This window comes from Falco cherrug, chromosome 3 (assembly GCF_023634085.1).
Source record: "Falco cherrug isolate bFalChe1 chromosome 3, bFalChe1.pri, whole genome shotgun sequence".
Taxonomy (NCBI): Eukaryota; Metazoa; Chordata; class Aves; order Falconiformes; family Falconidae; genus Falco; species Falco cherrug.
Window position 1 is genome coordinate 120,848,052 of NC_073699.1, and position 15,373 is coordinate 120,863,424.

At 51.1% G+C, this 15,373-nt stretch overlaps 1 long non-coding RNA gene across 1 annotated transcript; it reads right to left on the minus strand.

The window, feature by feature from the left end:
* Positions 1 to 1,479: 1,479 nt before the first annotated feature.
* On the minus strand, positions 1,480 to 15,080 carry LOC114015287 (uncharacterized). Its single transcript, XR_003559134.2, has 2 exons — positions 14,755 to 15,080; positions 1,480 to 6,989 (listed from the first exon to the last, which is right to left on the minus strand). It is a non-coding gene; the product is annotated as an uncharacterized LOC114015287 (long non-coding RNA).
* Positions 15,081 to 15,373: the final 293 nt, after the last annotated feature.

A 15,373-nucleotide genomic window follows, 5' to 3' on the forward strand; every position in this document is an offset into this window, starting at 1 on the left:
CTCTCGTTGCCGCCGCTGACCGGCTTTTTCATCTGCAGTTTCTATTATTCAGATGAGTGGAAATTACTGCAATAAATATTGATGGAGTGGCGTATGGGAATGACCGGACTGAATATTGGCAGATTACTATACAGTGCATGTGAACTGCATAGAAATAAGTGACCAGGAGCACGATGCGCTGCGGAGCCGTCACAGGGGTGCTTCTGGGGGTGCCGGGTCCTGCGGGGGAGGTGGGGTGATGGGATTTTCTCTGGGCCTTCCCGGCCGTGGCTGAGACAGCGCCGTTCGGCGATGGATGCTCACCTTTTGGGTTTTTTCACAAAGAAACCAGGAAAGCAGCACGGCTCTGGATTGCACTGAAATGAGGTTGGTTCCTACAGGACTTGGTCGGGGAGACGGGGCTGAGCACCCTGCGTGGGGGGGCTGTGCTGGCGCAGGAGTCGGCTTTGCATATTCAGAGGAGACGGGGAGGAGGATTTCATATCGCAGGTGACCCTGTGGCAGGCGCAGCTCCTCGCCTGGCTGCTGGGAAAGGTGAAGGTCCCTGCCCATGGCCCCGAAGAGTATCACCAAAAAGCTGCCTGCGAATCCCAACAGTACCTGCAAAGCATTTCAAACGGAACGTCCAGAAATAAAGACTCTTAAGCATTTGAAAGTGTTAAGATGCTAATTAATTCTGATGATTTGTATGTTTTAATTATTCACTGACACTGTATTATTTTTCAAGCAGAAAAGGAACTTTTTAAAGTGTCACTGCCTCTGCTACTTAAATCAAAGTAATTGTGTTTAATTAAACTGAGACCAGCAAGGCTGTATTGTGTGACACTTGCAAAGAAGCCTGTGGAATAAGAAATGTCAAAGATTAAACAAACCTCTTTTAAAGCCAGCTAAGAGGAGAGGTGCCACTGTTTATAAAATCAGAGCCAGGAAAGATACAACAATTAGAAAAAAAACAGGTCATATGGAAAAAAAATATCCAACTTGACAATCCTTCATGCAGATATGATTTGAAGTTTATTACTCATTGTATTCTTGCACAGAAGGCTTTTTGTTATTCTCTGTGCTAAGTCATTTTTTAATTTAAATGGAGATGGAGATGTGTTCAAAGGATTTTTTTTGAACAAATGAACACAGATGCATTTCATGTCGGTTTTGATATAAAGGTTGAATGAAGCTGCAGGGAAGGAAAACTGCATTTAATTAATTTATAATTTTTTTTCACAAATAGATCTGTTTCTGACCACTTTCTTTAATATTCATGTGTGGTTGGCGGGCAGAGAGTACATGAGGTTATTTCCTCATTTGAAGCCTAGTTTAATTACTTTTGAAAGAACATAACAGTTAAATTTAAGCTCTAAAACGTAAATATGTGTATTAATGTAGAAGGAGATGATGAGAGATTTGTCACCGGCTGGATTTCATCACATGGACCTAAATAATATTGTAATCTGAGATGCTCATTCAGACATAAGACACATATCATTAAAATGTGCTTTAATTCTCCTCTTTGGTGCTTAGAGCTATTTTCCACCCCAGAAGGTTACAGTGCAAAATATACAAACCGACAGTTCCCTCCTCCCTCCCGCTCCTGACAGCTGGGTGCATTGGGTTGGAGGCAGCGGCATCGCTCCGGAGCCAGGTGGGCACGCTCCAGCCCTGAGCCCCCACTTGCCCCGACTTGTCCCCCGGCTCGGGCACGGGGTGGAAGCCCAGTGGGAGCCTGGTGCTAAGCCAGCCCTGCGCTGAAGGCACGGCTGAGCCTGCCCACTGCCCCAGAGAGCAGTGCCTGTGCCTGCCACGGTCCGAGACCAGACCCCAGGTTACAGGACCATCCAGCCTGGATGAGGGTCACGGACCCTTCCCTAGCTGGGGAGCAGCTGGAGTTGGACGGGCTGCTCTGTTTCTCCTCCACAACCCATGTGCTTTGGGACACTTAGGCAGTACTGTCCCCTGTTCTCGGAGAGCTGCTGGCCTCGGGGGCAGGTGATGGGCTCATGGCGGAACCTGGGGCAAACCTGGCTGCCCTTACCATGGGTGAAGCTTCAGCGTGCCCGAGACGCAGGTGAGGGGCTGCACTCCCTTGTTCAACAATTCCAAGTTGCTTGGACTGAATTAGCTTGCTTGCTTTATACTCCCTAATGTGCCATTGAGTTCAACTGTCCTGAAGCAAAAATTCTGAGAAAAGTATAATAAAATAACCCACATGTTGGGATTCCTGATTGCTAAAATCTGTCCACCTTATTACCTGGTGTGCTGGACACACGAGTGGACAAAGCAGGTGTCTCTTTCCACTTAGAAGGTGTTAGAGTTTGACAGGGCTCTATTTAGCAACCCAGACCTGGGAAAGACTCCTGAGTGTTGAGTCCAGGCCCTGTAAATCCTTTCCTAGGCTGACTGGGATGACTGGCCGGCGGTGGAAGGGCTGGGGGGGGTGTGTGTCTGCAGCCCTGTCCCCCTGAGAACGGGCTGGGGAGATGGACTGTGGGTCCAGCCTGGGGCCCAAATCCACCTCCATACTCTGTGACAACAAGGGTGATGCTCCAAGGGAAGAGGTCTAGGGCATTACCCAGAGGGAAGACATCTCCACCGGCTTCTTGGTGCTGCCATGTGTTGCAGCAGCATTTGTCCGCAGCCTGTCACTGCAGGGACTCTTGCTGTCCTGTCCTGGTGTCTTTCCTTCCCTGGTGGGACACATGAGAGGTCTCATCCAGCTGTGCCATGCCTAGGGCTGAGGGAGCAAGTGTTCCTGTGGGGGCTCTGTGACCCTGGGACACATATGATTTATTTTTATTGAACTGTGTTCAAACTTACTTCAACCAGCTGATAACACTACTGAATGTGATGCCAACAAATGGACAAATGTGGCATAAATAATCATAAAAATGGCAAATGAGAGCCCCATGGCATGGCAGCAAATGGGAAATTGTTACAACAGTGCATGCCACTGATCTCCACTCAGCCTTGGGTAACAATGGTCTGCTTGTATATCTAAGCAGTCTGTTGATTGATTAATTGATCTGTCTACCCACTCCATGCAGAAAGGATATTTTAACCCATAACTCTCATTTTAGAAGTATTCTTACAGGATCTAATGATAGAAAATGAGTTGTTGCTTTTTCTCTGGGATGAACCAATGCCAGGTGCCAAACCCTCAGTCCTCATTTCTACTACAGAGCACCAGACCATGGCAGATGCATTGAATGGAGCCTGGCAGTGCTTGCCAGGGTTAGAAAAGCCATTATCTGCACTGCTAAATTGTCAGAAAGGGCCCTGGGTTTGGACTGTGCCAGACAGCTCTCTCCAAAGCGATTTCTGGATGTGGTCAGCAGCTGGAGTGCTCCTGGGACTGTTTTGGATGCATCCATCCTGCTGCAGGGACCAGGCAAGTTCAGAAGATAGTGTGGGGTGCTCATGCTGGTTGGTCCCAGTGCCCGGGCATATTTCCAGACCTATTTAATTCACTGTTCAGACGTAGGCCTGAGGTGATGTTGGCATTTGTGGCATCCTGCCTGTTGGCAGATTGCACCCTATGCCTCCAGTTGCTTCAGACCAGGGTTTCCCACAAAAACATCCTGTTCTTGCTCCACTGCTCTTCCACCTTTGGTTCCTACAGGTGTGCTGCTCTGCCAGTGCTGCCCTGTATGATGCTCTCACACTTCCAGGAGCCGTAATTCTCACCTCTTGGTCCTCTCCAGATGACAAGAGTTCAGGGTGGTGAGACGTCCCCAGCACCTTTAGGAGGTCTCTTCCTGCAGGGAGCTGTGGCAGCTCCAGCACACACGTCACATCACCTCCTCTGCAGACTCCCTCGCATGGGGGTCCAGCATCCCACTCACACTCCCTGTCAGTGGTGTAATTCCCTGGTGGCACCCTACTTTGGGGCTACTGCTATCCATAAAACCTCTTGAGGCTGAACCATTACAAAACTGTCACCCTAGGCTTGGGTTAGCAAAATGTAGACCCCTGATGCCCCTCCTTTCTCCTTGGGCACATCTGAATGCCTAGATGTCCAGCCAAGCCTGCTCAGATGCCAAAAATCTCGGTACCAGCTCAGCCCTGAGCATCACCAGGATCCTCCCCTCTGCCCCTGCATTTCTCTCCTCTGCTGCCCAGTCTGCAGTGTGCCTTCAGAGCCATCCCACTGGGTTAGGGTGGGAAGAAAACAGCCATAAAACCATGGGCTCCTCACCACAGCAGGCTGGTACTTTGAGATACTTCAGTGGGTCTCCTACCTCTCTGAGGCTGCTCCAAGAATGCAGCTGGGATGGAAAGGGCTCTTCTCTCCTTGCCGGGGGCTATTCTCTTTGCTGCCTCTTAAAGCAAAGGCATTCAGTCATGCCAGCACTTCTGCATCGCAGGGCTCCGTTAGAGCTTTACCCTGCTGGAGACACAGCTGAACATTTTGCATCAAAATTATTTTCAGCCAAAACTGATCGTCATCAACACAGAAAACAGTGTATAACTTGGGGGAGGGTCGAAATTTCAGAATCTCATTAAGAAAATGAGCCTGAAAAATCCCCAGCTCAATAAGACAAATGTCATTTTTTGTTTTGACAAAACCTCTGGCAAATCTTGCAGAAAATCTTCAGCAAAAATATTTGTTGTGAGCCTGTATAAATCACTTCTGTGAATGTACAGTTGCCCTGAACCCAGGCACCTCCCGGTGGCAGGGGTGGCCCAGGTGCATGGCCAGCCCTAATAGACACATTTCCTTCATTTGTTTGCTTGAAGCGCCCCAGGGCTGTCCTAGAGGCAGAGGATACATTGAAATAACATACAGATTCATTAGTGCCCCTGCTCATTAACTGAGACCTCTGTGGCACTGATGTGGCGCCTCTAATTTGTGTCAGTGGTGCAGGGGGTGCTGAGCACCGCTGCCCACCCAGCTCTTGCAGACAAAGCTGTCATCGCATCCTCGAGGGCAACTCCTGCCCACCTTTGCCCACCTCGCCTGCGCCTTCCAGGGGCTCAGGGCTCCTCTCTGGTCCCAGGCACGATGTCATCTTATCCATGGAGAGACGTGGATACTCCAGGTCAGATGCTGATGAAGGAGGTTTGGTGCCAGGATGAGGAGGAAAAGTGAGAAGGCTGAGAATTAGTTTGGGGACAGAAGTCAGGGGCTGTCTGGGTTTAGGAACACAGCACCAGATGTCACTTCTTCGCTTCTGCCAGGCAAAGCCCCCAGTCAGCTCCCCCCTCCCCGAAGAAACCAATCCTCCTAATCAGAGGTGTCTGTTTGCAGGGATTAAGCAGAGATCAGGCCGTCTGAGGATCTTACTCTCTGTCTTGAAGAGGTCCTGGTTATTTGAAGAGGTCTGCTTTGCTGTTATCCTTGCCAGGGGCTGGGTGACGCTGCAAGAGCCCGCTGTGCTCCCTGTGTGCCTGTCCTCGCCTCCCTCAGCCCAGGGTGATGCCTCCAGAGCTGGGACCAACGCTCCCTGTGCTCATGGCCGTGACAGAGAAGGGGTTCCTCTGGGCTGGTTGCTGAAGCACTTCCAAAATTTTGGGAAGATCATTTGCCTGTAGCAACCAGCATGTGACCCTGCTGGGATGCGGGACAGGTAGCCCTGAACACCTTCTCCCCTTAACCTGTTCTGTGGCTGAGCTGTCATCCACAGGACAGGAACAAGAAGGAAGATGAAGGGCTGGCTCTGCTGCTGCTGCAGAGAAACCCTGAACCACTCCACCCACAGTCCCCAGTGGCTCTGGAACTCCCTGCTGGGATCTGGGTATGCACAGCTGAATGATACCTCTGTGATGCTCCTGGGAAGCTGAGGCTTTCCTGAAATGGCAGTGTGCTGCTGCCTTGTCCCTGGCACCTCTGCAGCAGCTCTCAGCAGCCTTGGGTCTCCAGGAGGAGCATTGAAGTTGGTGGCTCCCAGAGTTAAACACCCAGTTCCTGACAATCTCCCCTCTCCTCATGCAGCTGAGGATGGAAAACCTTCTGGAGATATCCAGCAAGGTGCAGGTATCTGTCTTTTGCTCTGTCCTCTGCAGCAACCCCTCCTCATCCCACTTCCCCATGGCACAGAATTTGTGAGCAAAGAAGTGACTCAGTACTGACACCTTCTGCACTTGGCTGCAGAGACAGGTTCACTCTTCCCGGGGCTAAGAAATCCAGAGGCGCATCCCGTTTATTAGGAAGTTTTGGGAGGATTCCCTTTATCCACCTCAGTGTTGTCCAGGGCATCGAGCACAGAAGTCCATGGGGGAAAGGGGTTCTGTCTTTGCTGCTAGAGGCTGATGGGGACACTGGAGAGGTGCTGCGATGCTGCACTGGTCCTGGATGATGTCCTTGCTGTGCACTCAGGAGATGCTGGTGGGACCCGCAGGACTCATTCTGTGGGGCCAGGGATAGCCACAACCCCACAGTCCACCATCCCACTCCATCATCTCCTCCAGTTAGATCTGTGCCACGACGTGGTTAAGGAGTAACCCTTTGGGGAGGCACCTGCTGTCACTTTGTTTCACACTACCAGCCGTTACTCCAGCCGCAGGCACTGCTGTAAGGAGAGGCTCCTCGGCAGGTCTCAGCGGCAGGCTGCTCCGAAGGGTGTCCCAGCACCTCCCAGTGCACACCACACTTCACCTTCTGGTCAATGGCAAGTGCTCCACTGCCTTTATGGCAGGGACATCGCGTAGGGCCATTGCACTGCAATTGCCACAGGAATTTGCTGGAAGTCTGTTCAGGACAAGGAATGGACACAGCTGGAAGAGGCTTGTCCCGCTCTGCTGGGAGATGCTTGCCTCACCATCGCCGCTGCTGAGTGGTCTCCTAGTGCAAACACTGGTGGTGCTTCCTTCCTCTTGCTGGGAGTGGGAGGCATCTGCGGGTGAGCTGCAGCTCAGCTGGATGTGCTGCATCTCACCCCGACTCCTAAAGGATGAGATGGGGCAGAGACAGGGGAAGGGAACAAGTCCTTCTCCTACCCACCCAGCCTCTCCAAGGGTGCTGCCTGAGTGTGAGGTACCTCCCAAAAGCTCCATTCCTGCAGTGGGCAAGAAAAAGAAATAGCACCAGAAAAGTAAACTTTTTGGAAGTGCATCCCTCCTCCAGTTACCCTTCCCTCTGAGGACCCTGTTCCCCCTGCCAGGGGTCACCACCGCTCTCATCACCGAACTGAGGGAATAGCCCAGACCCACCGAGGCTGCAGAGGGGCTAAGAGCACCCAGCCCCTACCTCATATTGTGCAGGGGTCTGGCTGAAAGGCTGCATTCGGAGCTGGTCCCACTCGCTGGCGGGAGGCAAGCAGAAATAGCTTCTGTGGTATCATTTCTCCAAGTCTTTTTTTTTCCCCTGGGTGTAAATGATTAATGAAGGATATTGTGGAAAGCAGATGTACTGTTGCCACAGTAACTGAAACGAGTGGCGGGCAAGGTTTGTGCACATGGTGAATACTGAAGCAATGATCTTCGTGTGCGTTGTAGTTATTTTAGCTTTCATAAGATTCTGGTTAATTATTAACACCATAAGGTCCTAACCTGGGGGAATATTTGTAAGTGTGGATAAGTTCATAATGAATCCCTTTCAATTTTCTCTCCCCATCCCCTTCTCTCCCTGGATACTGTTATAATTTTATCTCCCTAAAGTCTCCCATTATCTCACTTTCAACTACAGTAACCTATTACCATCTTTAATTTTTAAAAAGGATAATAACGCAGAAGAAAATGTGAGCATGGGGATGACTCACATTCACGCACCTGCGGTGGCATTTCCTTGCTCTATTACCTGCTGTTTCCCTCCACTTTCTAGGGTCAGCCCATGGTCAGCACTGAGCGAGAGATCCCAGTCCAGCCAGTCTGTATCACCAGTCTGGGCCAGTGTCCAGCCTCCTCCACAGAGCAGCAGTGTCTGGTGTGATGGCCAGCACTGTCACTTTGGGAGACCTGTCCCTTCTCAGCTGCCACCACCTGAATCCCAGCAAAGTCTCTGAACTTTTAAAGAGGCTGTGTCCCAGGAGAAGGAATCTGGATTTTGCTTTTTGCTCCCTGAAATGACTTTGCATAGTTCTGGGAGAGAAGCAGAGGGGTGGGATCGATTTGAAAGAGCTAAAGCAAAAAAAACCCAACAAAAACAGCTGCCCCCATCCCAGTCCTCTGCTGCACGACCCTGGTGCTGCTAAAAGCAAGAGGCAGGGCTAAGTCTCATTGCTGTGATGCACCAGCAGGTACCAGGGAATTGGCACCTTCTCACATCTAAGTGACAAAGCCCATTGTGCAGCATCATTCTTTCCTTTACTGACCCCGAAAGGCTGAGAGCTGGCCCTAGAGATGGGCTGTTGAGGAGTAAACTCTAGCCAGCCGTGCTCGGTGCACAGCACCATCCAGCTATGGGACACAGGGATCACACCTGATGCTGCTCTCTCCATGGAGCTCACGGTGTGGCAGGCTGGCAGGGTCTCAGTGGAGGTCCTGTTTTATAGATAGGGAAACTGAGGAAGAGCCAAGCAGCGCTTCTTTCTCAAGGCTACACAAAAAGGGTGCCCCAGGGATGGGAACTCTTCATTTCCATCGGAGTCACCGTGGTTGGACATGTCCACAATGTCGATGGGAAGTCAGCAGAAGCCTTCCTCCCCTCCTCTACCTCCACGTTCATCACTGACTGCCAAAGCTGGCATATCACACACCTGACCGGCCTTTCCCTGCCTCATCCCCTTCACCTCCTCCCTCCTCTTGCTTTGTGCTCCTCACCCCCACGCTGCTCTGGTGACCTGGTCCTCAGCAAGCCCTCTCAAAGCCTGGCAGACCCAGGTGGACAGAAGGGAAGGCCCCTTTGCCTCCTGTTCTTCCACCAGCCCCCTCCTCTAGCCTTGCCCCACACCATCCCCTCTGATGGTTCCGTCGGCTCCTGCCTGGGAAGGTCGGGTCCGCTCTGAGGGTGCCTTGTGTTTTTCATGTACTTAGAAATCACATTGATGCCTCCAGCTGATGCTTTTATCTGGAGCAGATGCTTTTATCTGGAAGCAGTGCTCACATTGGACTCCCAAACACATTAAATGAAGGTTGAGAGGAAAAAATGAAGGGCATGTTGGCTGGTCACAAATGGAGGGATCTGGGAGTCCTGCCAGCAGCAGAGGGGCTAATAGGATGGTTGGATTCTGCCTTGCACAGTTCTCAGGGAGGGACAGATGGTTCAGGAGCTCCGGGCTCCTGATTTATTTTGCTTACAAACTGCAGCGCTACCCACCTTCCTCCCCAGGACACTGATTCTGGCCTGCAGGATAGGCAGCTGTGTGAGGGCAGGACCATGCCAGACCAAGGCTGGGATGGAGGGAGCTTTATGGCCCTAAGGGGAGCAGTGGCTCACAGCAGTGCCTGCCCTGCTTAAAATGCCAGGAAAGCCACAGTGCATGGTGAACTGTTGTGGAAGAAAACTTCCTGAAGGTGCTGCACACTACAACCCTGCCACTTGGCACACAGACATGTGTAGAGGGAGCGCGTGCTCAGCAGCTGAGCATGTCCCATACCCACCTGGGGACTCATCCCTGTGTTTGCTTATGCTTAGGGACTCCCTCAGCTGAGGAGTGATGGCAGCATGGTGAGCGTGCCAGCAGGGCAAGGAGCTGCCCGTGGGAGCTAGATCCTGCAGGGAACAACTGCAGGGGCTGCAGCACAGCTGGGTTAGAGAGCCACCTAATCATTTCAGTTCTCCGGCCATGCTGTGCTATTAAAACCATGGTCCTGGTCAACAAGCACCAGTGCATCGAGGAAATGGGGTCGTGCAGTCCCTAAGCCTTTCCCTTAGGGCTGCAAGGACACTGTGTCTGCTCACAGTGAGCCGTGCACATGGCCCTGGCTCCTTCTGACAACAGTCAGAAGGTGCAATAACCCTGTGGTAGCAGATGCAGGGCATTTCTTTCTATGTTAAGCCTCAATCCAATCTCTGAAGATCAGCTTAAACAAGATTGACTTAAACCCTGAACACCTCTTCTGTATTTCTCATTGCTGTCTATTGTGACAGCAGGGTATTCCTCCTGTGCGCAAAGATGTTCACCTCCTTTTATGAATCTTCCTAAATTCTTGTCCTCAAAGACTAAGTAAAATTCAGAAGGAGATGGGATTTTTTAATGGCTTCCAGAAAATCGCAGAAGATCAGAATTAAGAACAAAACTTCTCAGGATGGGACCTTTCCCATGATCAGGCAAGAAAATGCAAGACCTGACTCTTGTGAGTGATAGTAAAAATGAGGTGGGAAAGGTCACTTGGAAAGACACACACAAAGGCAGCATCAAAGGATCTATTTAAAACCCTGCACCACTTGTTCCTCTTTTCTGCATGAAGACATTGCCAAGCTGGGCTTAGCCACCAGCACACGATTTACAAATTGCCTCTGGCACGCAGGTGGATCAGCCTTAGACAAGGCTGAGGGATGTGCAGCAAGAAGAGCTGGTGACCTCCAACTGACCTTTGCTCCTCCAGCTGTGGCAGCATTTCCAGGCTGTGAGAAGGGTGGATGGACCTCACAGATCCCCGGATTATCCCAGTTCAACAGGCTGCAAGCATACGGCTTGTGCCCATGCGTCTCTTGCACCAGAGAAGCTTCATCTAGAGAGAGACTGCTCTCCAGGGCTGCAGAGGCTTCAGGTCCCTGCTGGCTGGGATGCTTATAGGCACCACTTTGTCCTGTCTGGTATTACTGGTATTACAGCCTGGGAGAACCTGGTTGCCAACCAGGCTAACAGCTCAGCGAGGCGCAGGAGCAGCCCCCCTTCCCACACTTCACTTCATTCCCTGACAACATTTACATAAATAACTGAAAGAGCCCCATCTCCAGCCAGCAGGCAAAGCCAAGAGCAAGCTGTCAAGACGTCTTTGACAAAGACTTTTTTTTGTCATGGAAAATGTGATTTCATCAGAACAGCCTTTTCAGAACAAGCCTCTTTCCTAGAGCCCTGCAAGAATGCTGGAGAACTTTGCACAGTGATTCTGTGCTTTCAACCTAGAAAAAATAGCCAATTTGATTGTCTTTTCTTGTCTCTCACACAGTTTTGTATTTTTCAAAATCCGTCCCGTTTTTCTTACAAGAGAAATGTGTGTCTAGGGTGCATTAAAGGTAAAAAATAAGGAGGGGGGAAAGTGAAGGGAGTAAAAAAGAGATTACTAAACCCAACATTTTAAAAATATAATGCTTCCGGAAAAAGTAACACTTTCCATTTTAAACAATCATGTGTTCACTTTAAACTACCTGTGTCTCTAAGCAAGTAAGACAAATAATTAAAATGTGGTAAGAGATGGTGTTTGTCTTTTAGACCTCTCAGTTCAAGCTGCTGTTTCAGTGGGAAGAGAATATGATTTTAAAACAAAGAAAATCAGGAATTTTCAGCAGAAGCCCAAAGCAAAGGAATCCACCGCAGAAGCGCAGTTAAAATGGGCTCTGAAATGCTCAGAGAAATGTGGGTGAACCCACCGTGTGCAGGACTGTCCCCAGGGGATGGACAGCGGCTGCAGCATCTCCCCCCTGATGCGGAGGTACCTGCCACAGGGAGGTCTGCAGCTCTCACACCCTTCAGGCCCTTGCAGGAGGTGTGTGCTTTGCCCGGAGCTGAAGCTGCTGCCGTGGATTATCTTGCAGGGACACCTTAGAAGTCACCCTTGGATGCCAGCTGATCCCAGGCTGGGATTCTAAACGCTGTGGGCTGAGCTGAGGTCTGCTGGCCAGCTGGAGCCCTGTCCAGCTACTGCTCTGCTCCTCTGCCCCCCGCTTGGGCCACATGGAGGTCACCCTCCCTCCCAGGCTGTGCTCACCAGACTGGAGCTGCCCTTCCCCTCCTCTGCCCACCCGGCTCCTCCCCATGCTGGGAGAGGGGGCAGGCGGGGGCTCAGGAGTGGGCAGTAGGTATGTAACATTGTGGAGGTGCTTTCTTTTGGGCCACAAGACCTGCAAGCTCAAAGTCAAGGGCAGGGCTGGAGAAGGGTGTTGGAGAAAGCTCCACCTGGGGCAGAAATTCGCTGCTTCTCCACTGCTTGCCCTGGCACCCCTGCCACCTTCCTTGGCAGGGGGGCAGCTACCTGCAGGACAGCACAGCTTTTGGAAGAACTAACGTGAGTCCTGCCTTCAGTCCTTGTAGTTGCAAGTGTGTGTCCTGCTCATCTGCAGGCACAGCCTTGGCTTAGCCACGATCTGCCACGGGTGCCAGCAGCAGGTGGGACGGGAGCGGGTTCTGCCAAGAGCAGAATCTTTCCATCCCCCCACACAGGGATGGAAACACTTCCCTGGGCTGCTGCGTGTGGCTGGGGTTTGGATTGGCCACAGCTTACTGATTGTGCTGTGACATCTGTCCTCAGCCAACCACCAGAATGGGAAGGAGCAGAATTTGTCCCTGAGGTTGTGAATTGCCAGGTCTGCATGTTTCGTGCGTCTTGGGTACTGTGCATCACTGCTGGCTGGGAGCTGAAGGAAGGCACAGAAGGCACGGGTCTGGCTGACACTGCAGTCAAGGCAGTGTTATTAAATATTTGTCAAGACAATCCTTCCACTGGCTTAAGGGTTTTACTCCTGATTTATACCATTAGGAGGGAGGAATTAGAAAGTTATCACTGCAATGGGGAAATGGTGTTATGTTGGCTCTGCCACATTTTTGCAAAAGCTCTTGGACTTCAGAGCAGGTTTTTGTACACACTTTCTCACTAGACTAACGGCATTGAGTCAGTGTGGGAGCTCTTCCCAACTGCTGCTCTCGGTAAAGCAGGGCAAATCGGTGCCCTTCTCTGACAGAATCTGCAGCACTAAAATGCTGAGAGATAACACAGCAACTCCAGGAATTACAAGAGAGAAAGGAAGAAAAAGGATGAAGGAAGGAGTCAGGGAGCTATCAGTATCCTCAGCCTGGCTGGGGAAAGGGCACGGAAGGCTGCAAGACTCCCATGAATCTGCCCTTGGCCCCTTTTCCTGGTGCATCAGGGCTGGAATTCGAGGCATGCGGTATGTTAGCACTGCAGATACTGGAATGAAAACAGGAAACGTGGAGAGGCTGCAGGCACCCAGCACGCTGGAGATAGCCCCTGCAGAGCTCCTGGAGAGAAGAAGTCATTTGTGCTGCAAAATGTGCTCTTGTGAAGGGTTTTCTGCCTGTGGTGCATGTCCATGCAAGGGTCCCCATCTCTGCCAGTTCCCAGGGGTGCTCTCTCCAAGGGCAGAGACTCAGTGTGAAGGGAGATGCAGGGCTGGGTTTCCTCCAGGCTGGTCAGATCAGGAATACAGTGACGGTCATGGCTCCTTTAGTTCACAGGCAGGTGAGGAAGGGGCACAAAGCTCCTCCGCCTCATCCAAAAGAGGAGCTAGAGATATTCTCTGCTTGGGAAGCAGCAAAATGATCCTGGAGCTCACAGTACGCTTCTGTCACTTCCAGCCTTCTCCAAGGGCAGAGCCTGCACAGGGCTGACTCTCCCGTTCCCTCTGTGGATGGTGTTTCAACCACCGCAGGTGCCAGCTGTGGTCATGGTCTGGTCACAGGCAGTCAAATATGCTCGTCTGGCAAAGCAGCATGGGAGGAAGGATGTACAGGACTTAGCAGCAATAGCTCAACTTCCACCAGACACTGGTAGAAAGGACTTCACAAACCTCCCAGGTGGAATTATAGCACCAGACACTTCCCCTCCTGTGTGTCCAGCAGGAACGAGTCCCCTTTTCGCAACACCAAAGACAGAGTTGTGACAGACACAGCACAACACAGAGCATCCTGCCCATGCACAGGGCTGGCAAGAGGTGGCTGCAGCCAGTGCCATGCAGCCCTCCCCCATCTGTGGTTCGATGCTGAGGCCACGGTTTAGAAAAGCAGAAAAGCACAAGACGCATTAAGTTTCAGGTTAGGGTCTGACATGTGGATTTCAAAATTCAACTGTTGGGAGCCATCACAGGGCTGTATCTCACCACTTGCCCATTTCCCACTGAAAGACGTGTTGGTGTGGGTACTGCAGGGTGGCAATGACATGAATCACTGCAAACCACTGCCTCCCTCTGCCCCCCCACTGAATTCCACCTGCAGGTGTAGTCTTTGCACGTGGGGGTTCTGGGCTGAGATACCTGCGGCATCCAGAGTTGCACACACAGCCCGGCTGGAGAGCTCGCTCCCCATGGCAGGCTGGAGGAAGGAGCTGCTTAGATACCTAAAGCGATGATTTCCACAGAGATCATGGTTGCAAACAGTGAGATGCTTACCACCTGGTAACTGTCACGGTATGCAGCTGCCAGAGCTCAGGGTGAGCTGAGGAAGCTACTCATGAGCTAAATACAGTAATGAGACAACTCTGCGCATGGTTCTTAAGGGCTCAGCAGAAATGAAAAGTGAGCTGTGCAGATAAAAGATTTGAACGATGCAAATGCTGACCCAAGACACTGTGTCATGCAAAGGATGTTGTTCTGTTTGTCCTGACAACTTCATACCATGGCTATCCCCCTCCCTGCCTTTCTCCTGCTGTAGCAAGAGCTGGTGATGTATTCATGTGCATTTCCCTGCTTGTTCCTCTGCTTCTATCCCGTGCACTCTGCTCCACAAACACAGTGCTTGGCTTCTGGCAATGAGAGGAAGATCCTACCAAAAACTGAGCCCACGTGGCAGGAATTGAGAAACTGAGACATCTACCCAAGAGAACACAGAAAAAAACACAGGCAAAACACAAGGCTCCAAAGCCAAAACTCAAGTGGGTGTTTCAAGCATTCCTTGGATTGCTCAACCCCTTCCACAGCTTCCTATTGCAGGCGCTTGAGCCCTTTGTTACTCTCTCAACAGGGAAACTGTATGGAGATAAACTCACCAGCAGGCAGAGATCTCCAAGAATGTCAAGCAGCTATCGACATCTGATTCAGGGTTCATTCATCTGGGTGAAAAGAGATAACAGAGTTTGCATCACTTCGTGGCACTGGAGCCATTCTGAGTCACGCGCTGCCAGGTGGGACACAGGGACCTGTTGCTGTGCGAGCACCACGCCGTCCATTGAGTGACACTACGGACAAATGGGTTAGGGACCACTCATTACGGTTAATGAAATCAAGGCATTCAGAAATTACATCTGTGGAGGTGCAATCAAAATCTGCCAGACTAAAAGCTAATTGTTGGATTTCTCTTTAAAAACAAGCCTACCTTTCCAGGTGTGTTCCCGTGAATGCTGCAGCAGAGGGCTGTGATTACACACTTGTTTACAAGCCAGGATAACTGAATGCCAATGCTGACGCACTGCGCTGGCTGGTGCTAAGAACGTGAGATCGTCATTCCACCTCCAGATGAAGTTTTTGTAGAGAAACTTCTCCCTAACTTGCCTATCTTCACTGAACAAGTTGTGAAATGACTGCCCCAGTCCCAGTCTGGTGTGTGCTCCAGCTGAAAGCAGCGGGGCTGGCCCCTGGCGCAGCTGCCTCTATGGTTCAAATTGTTTT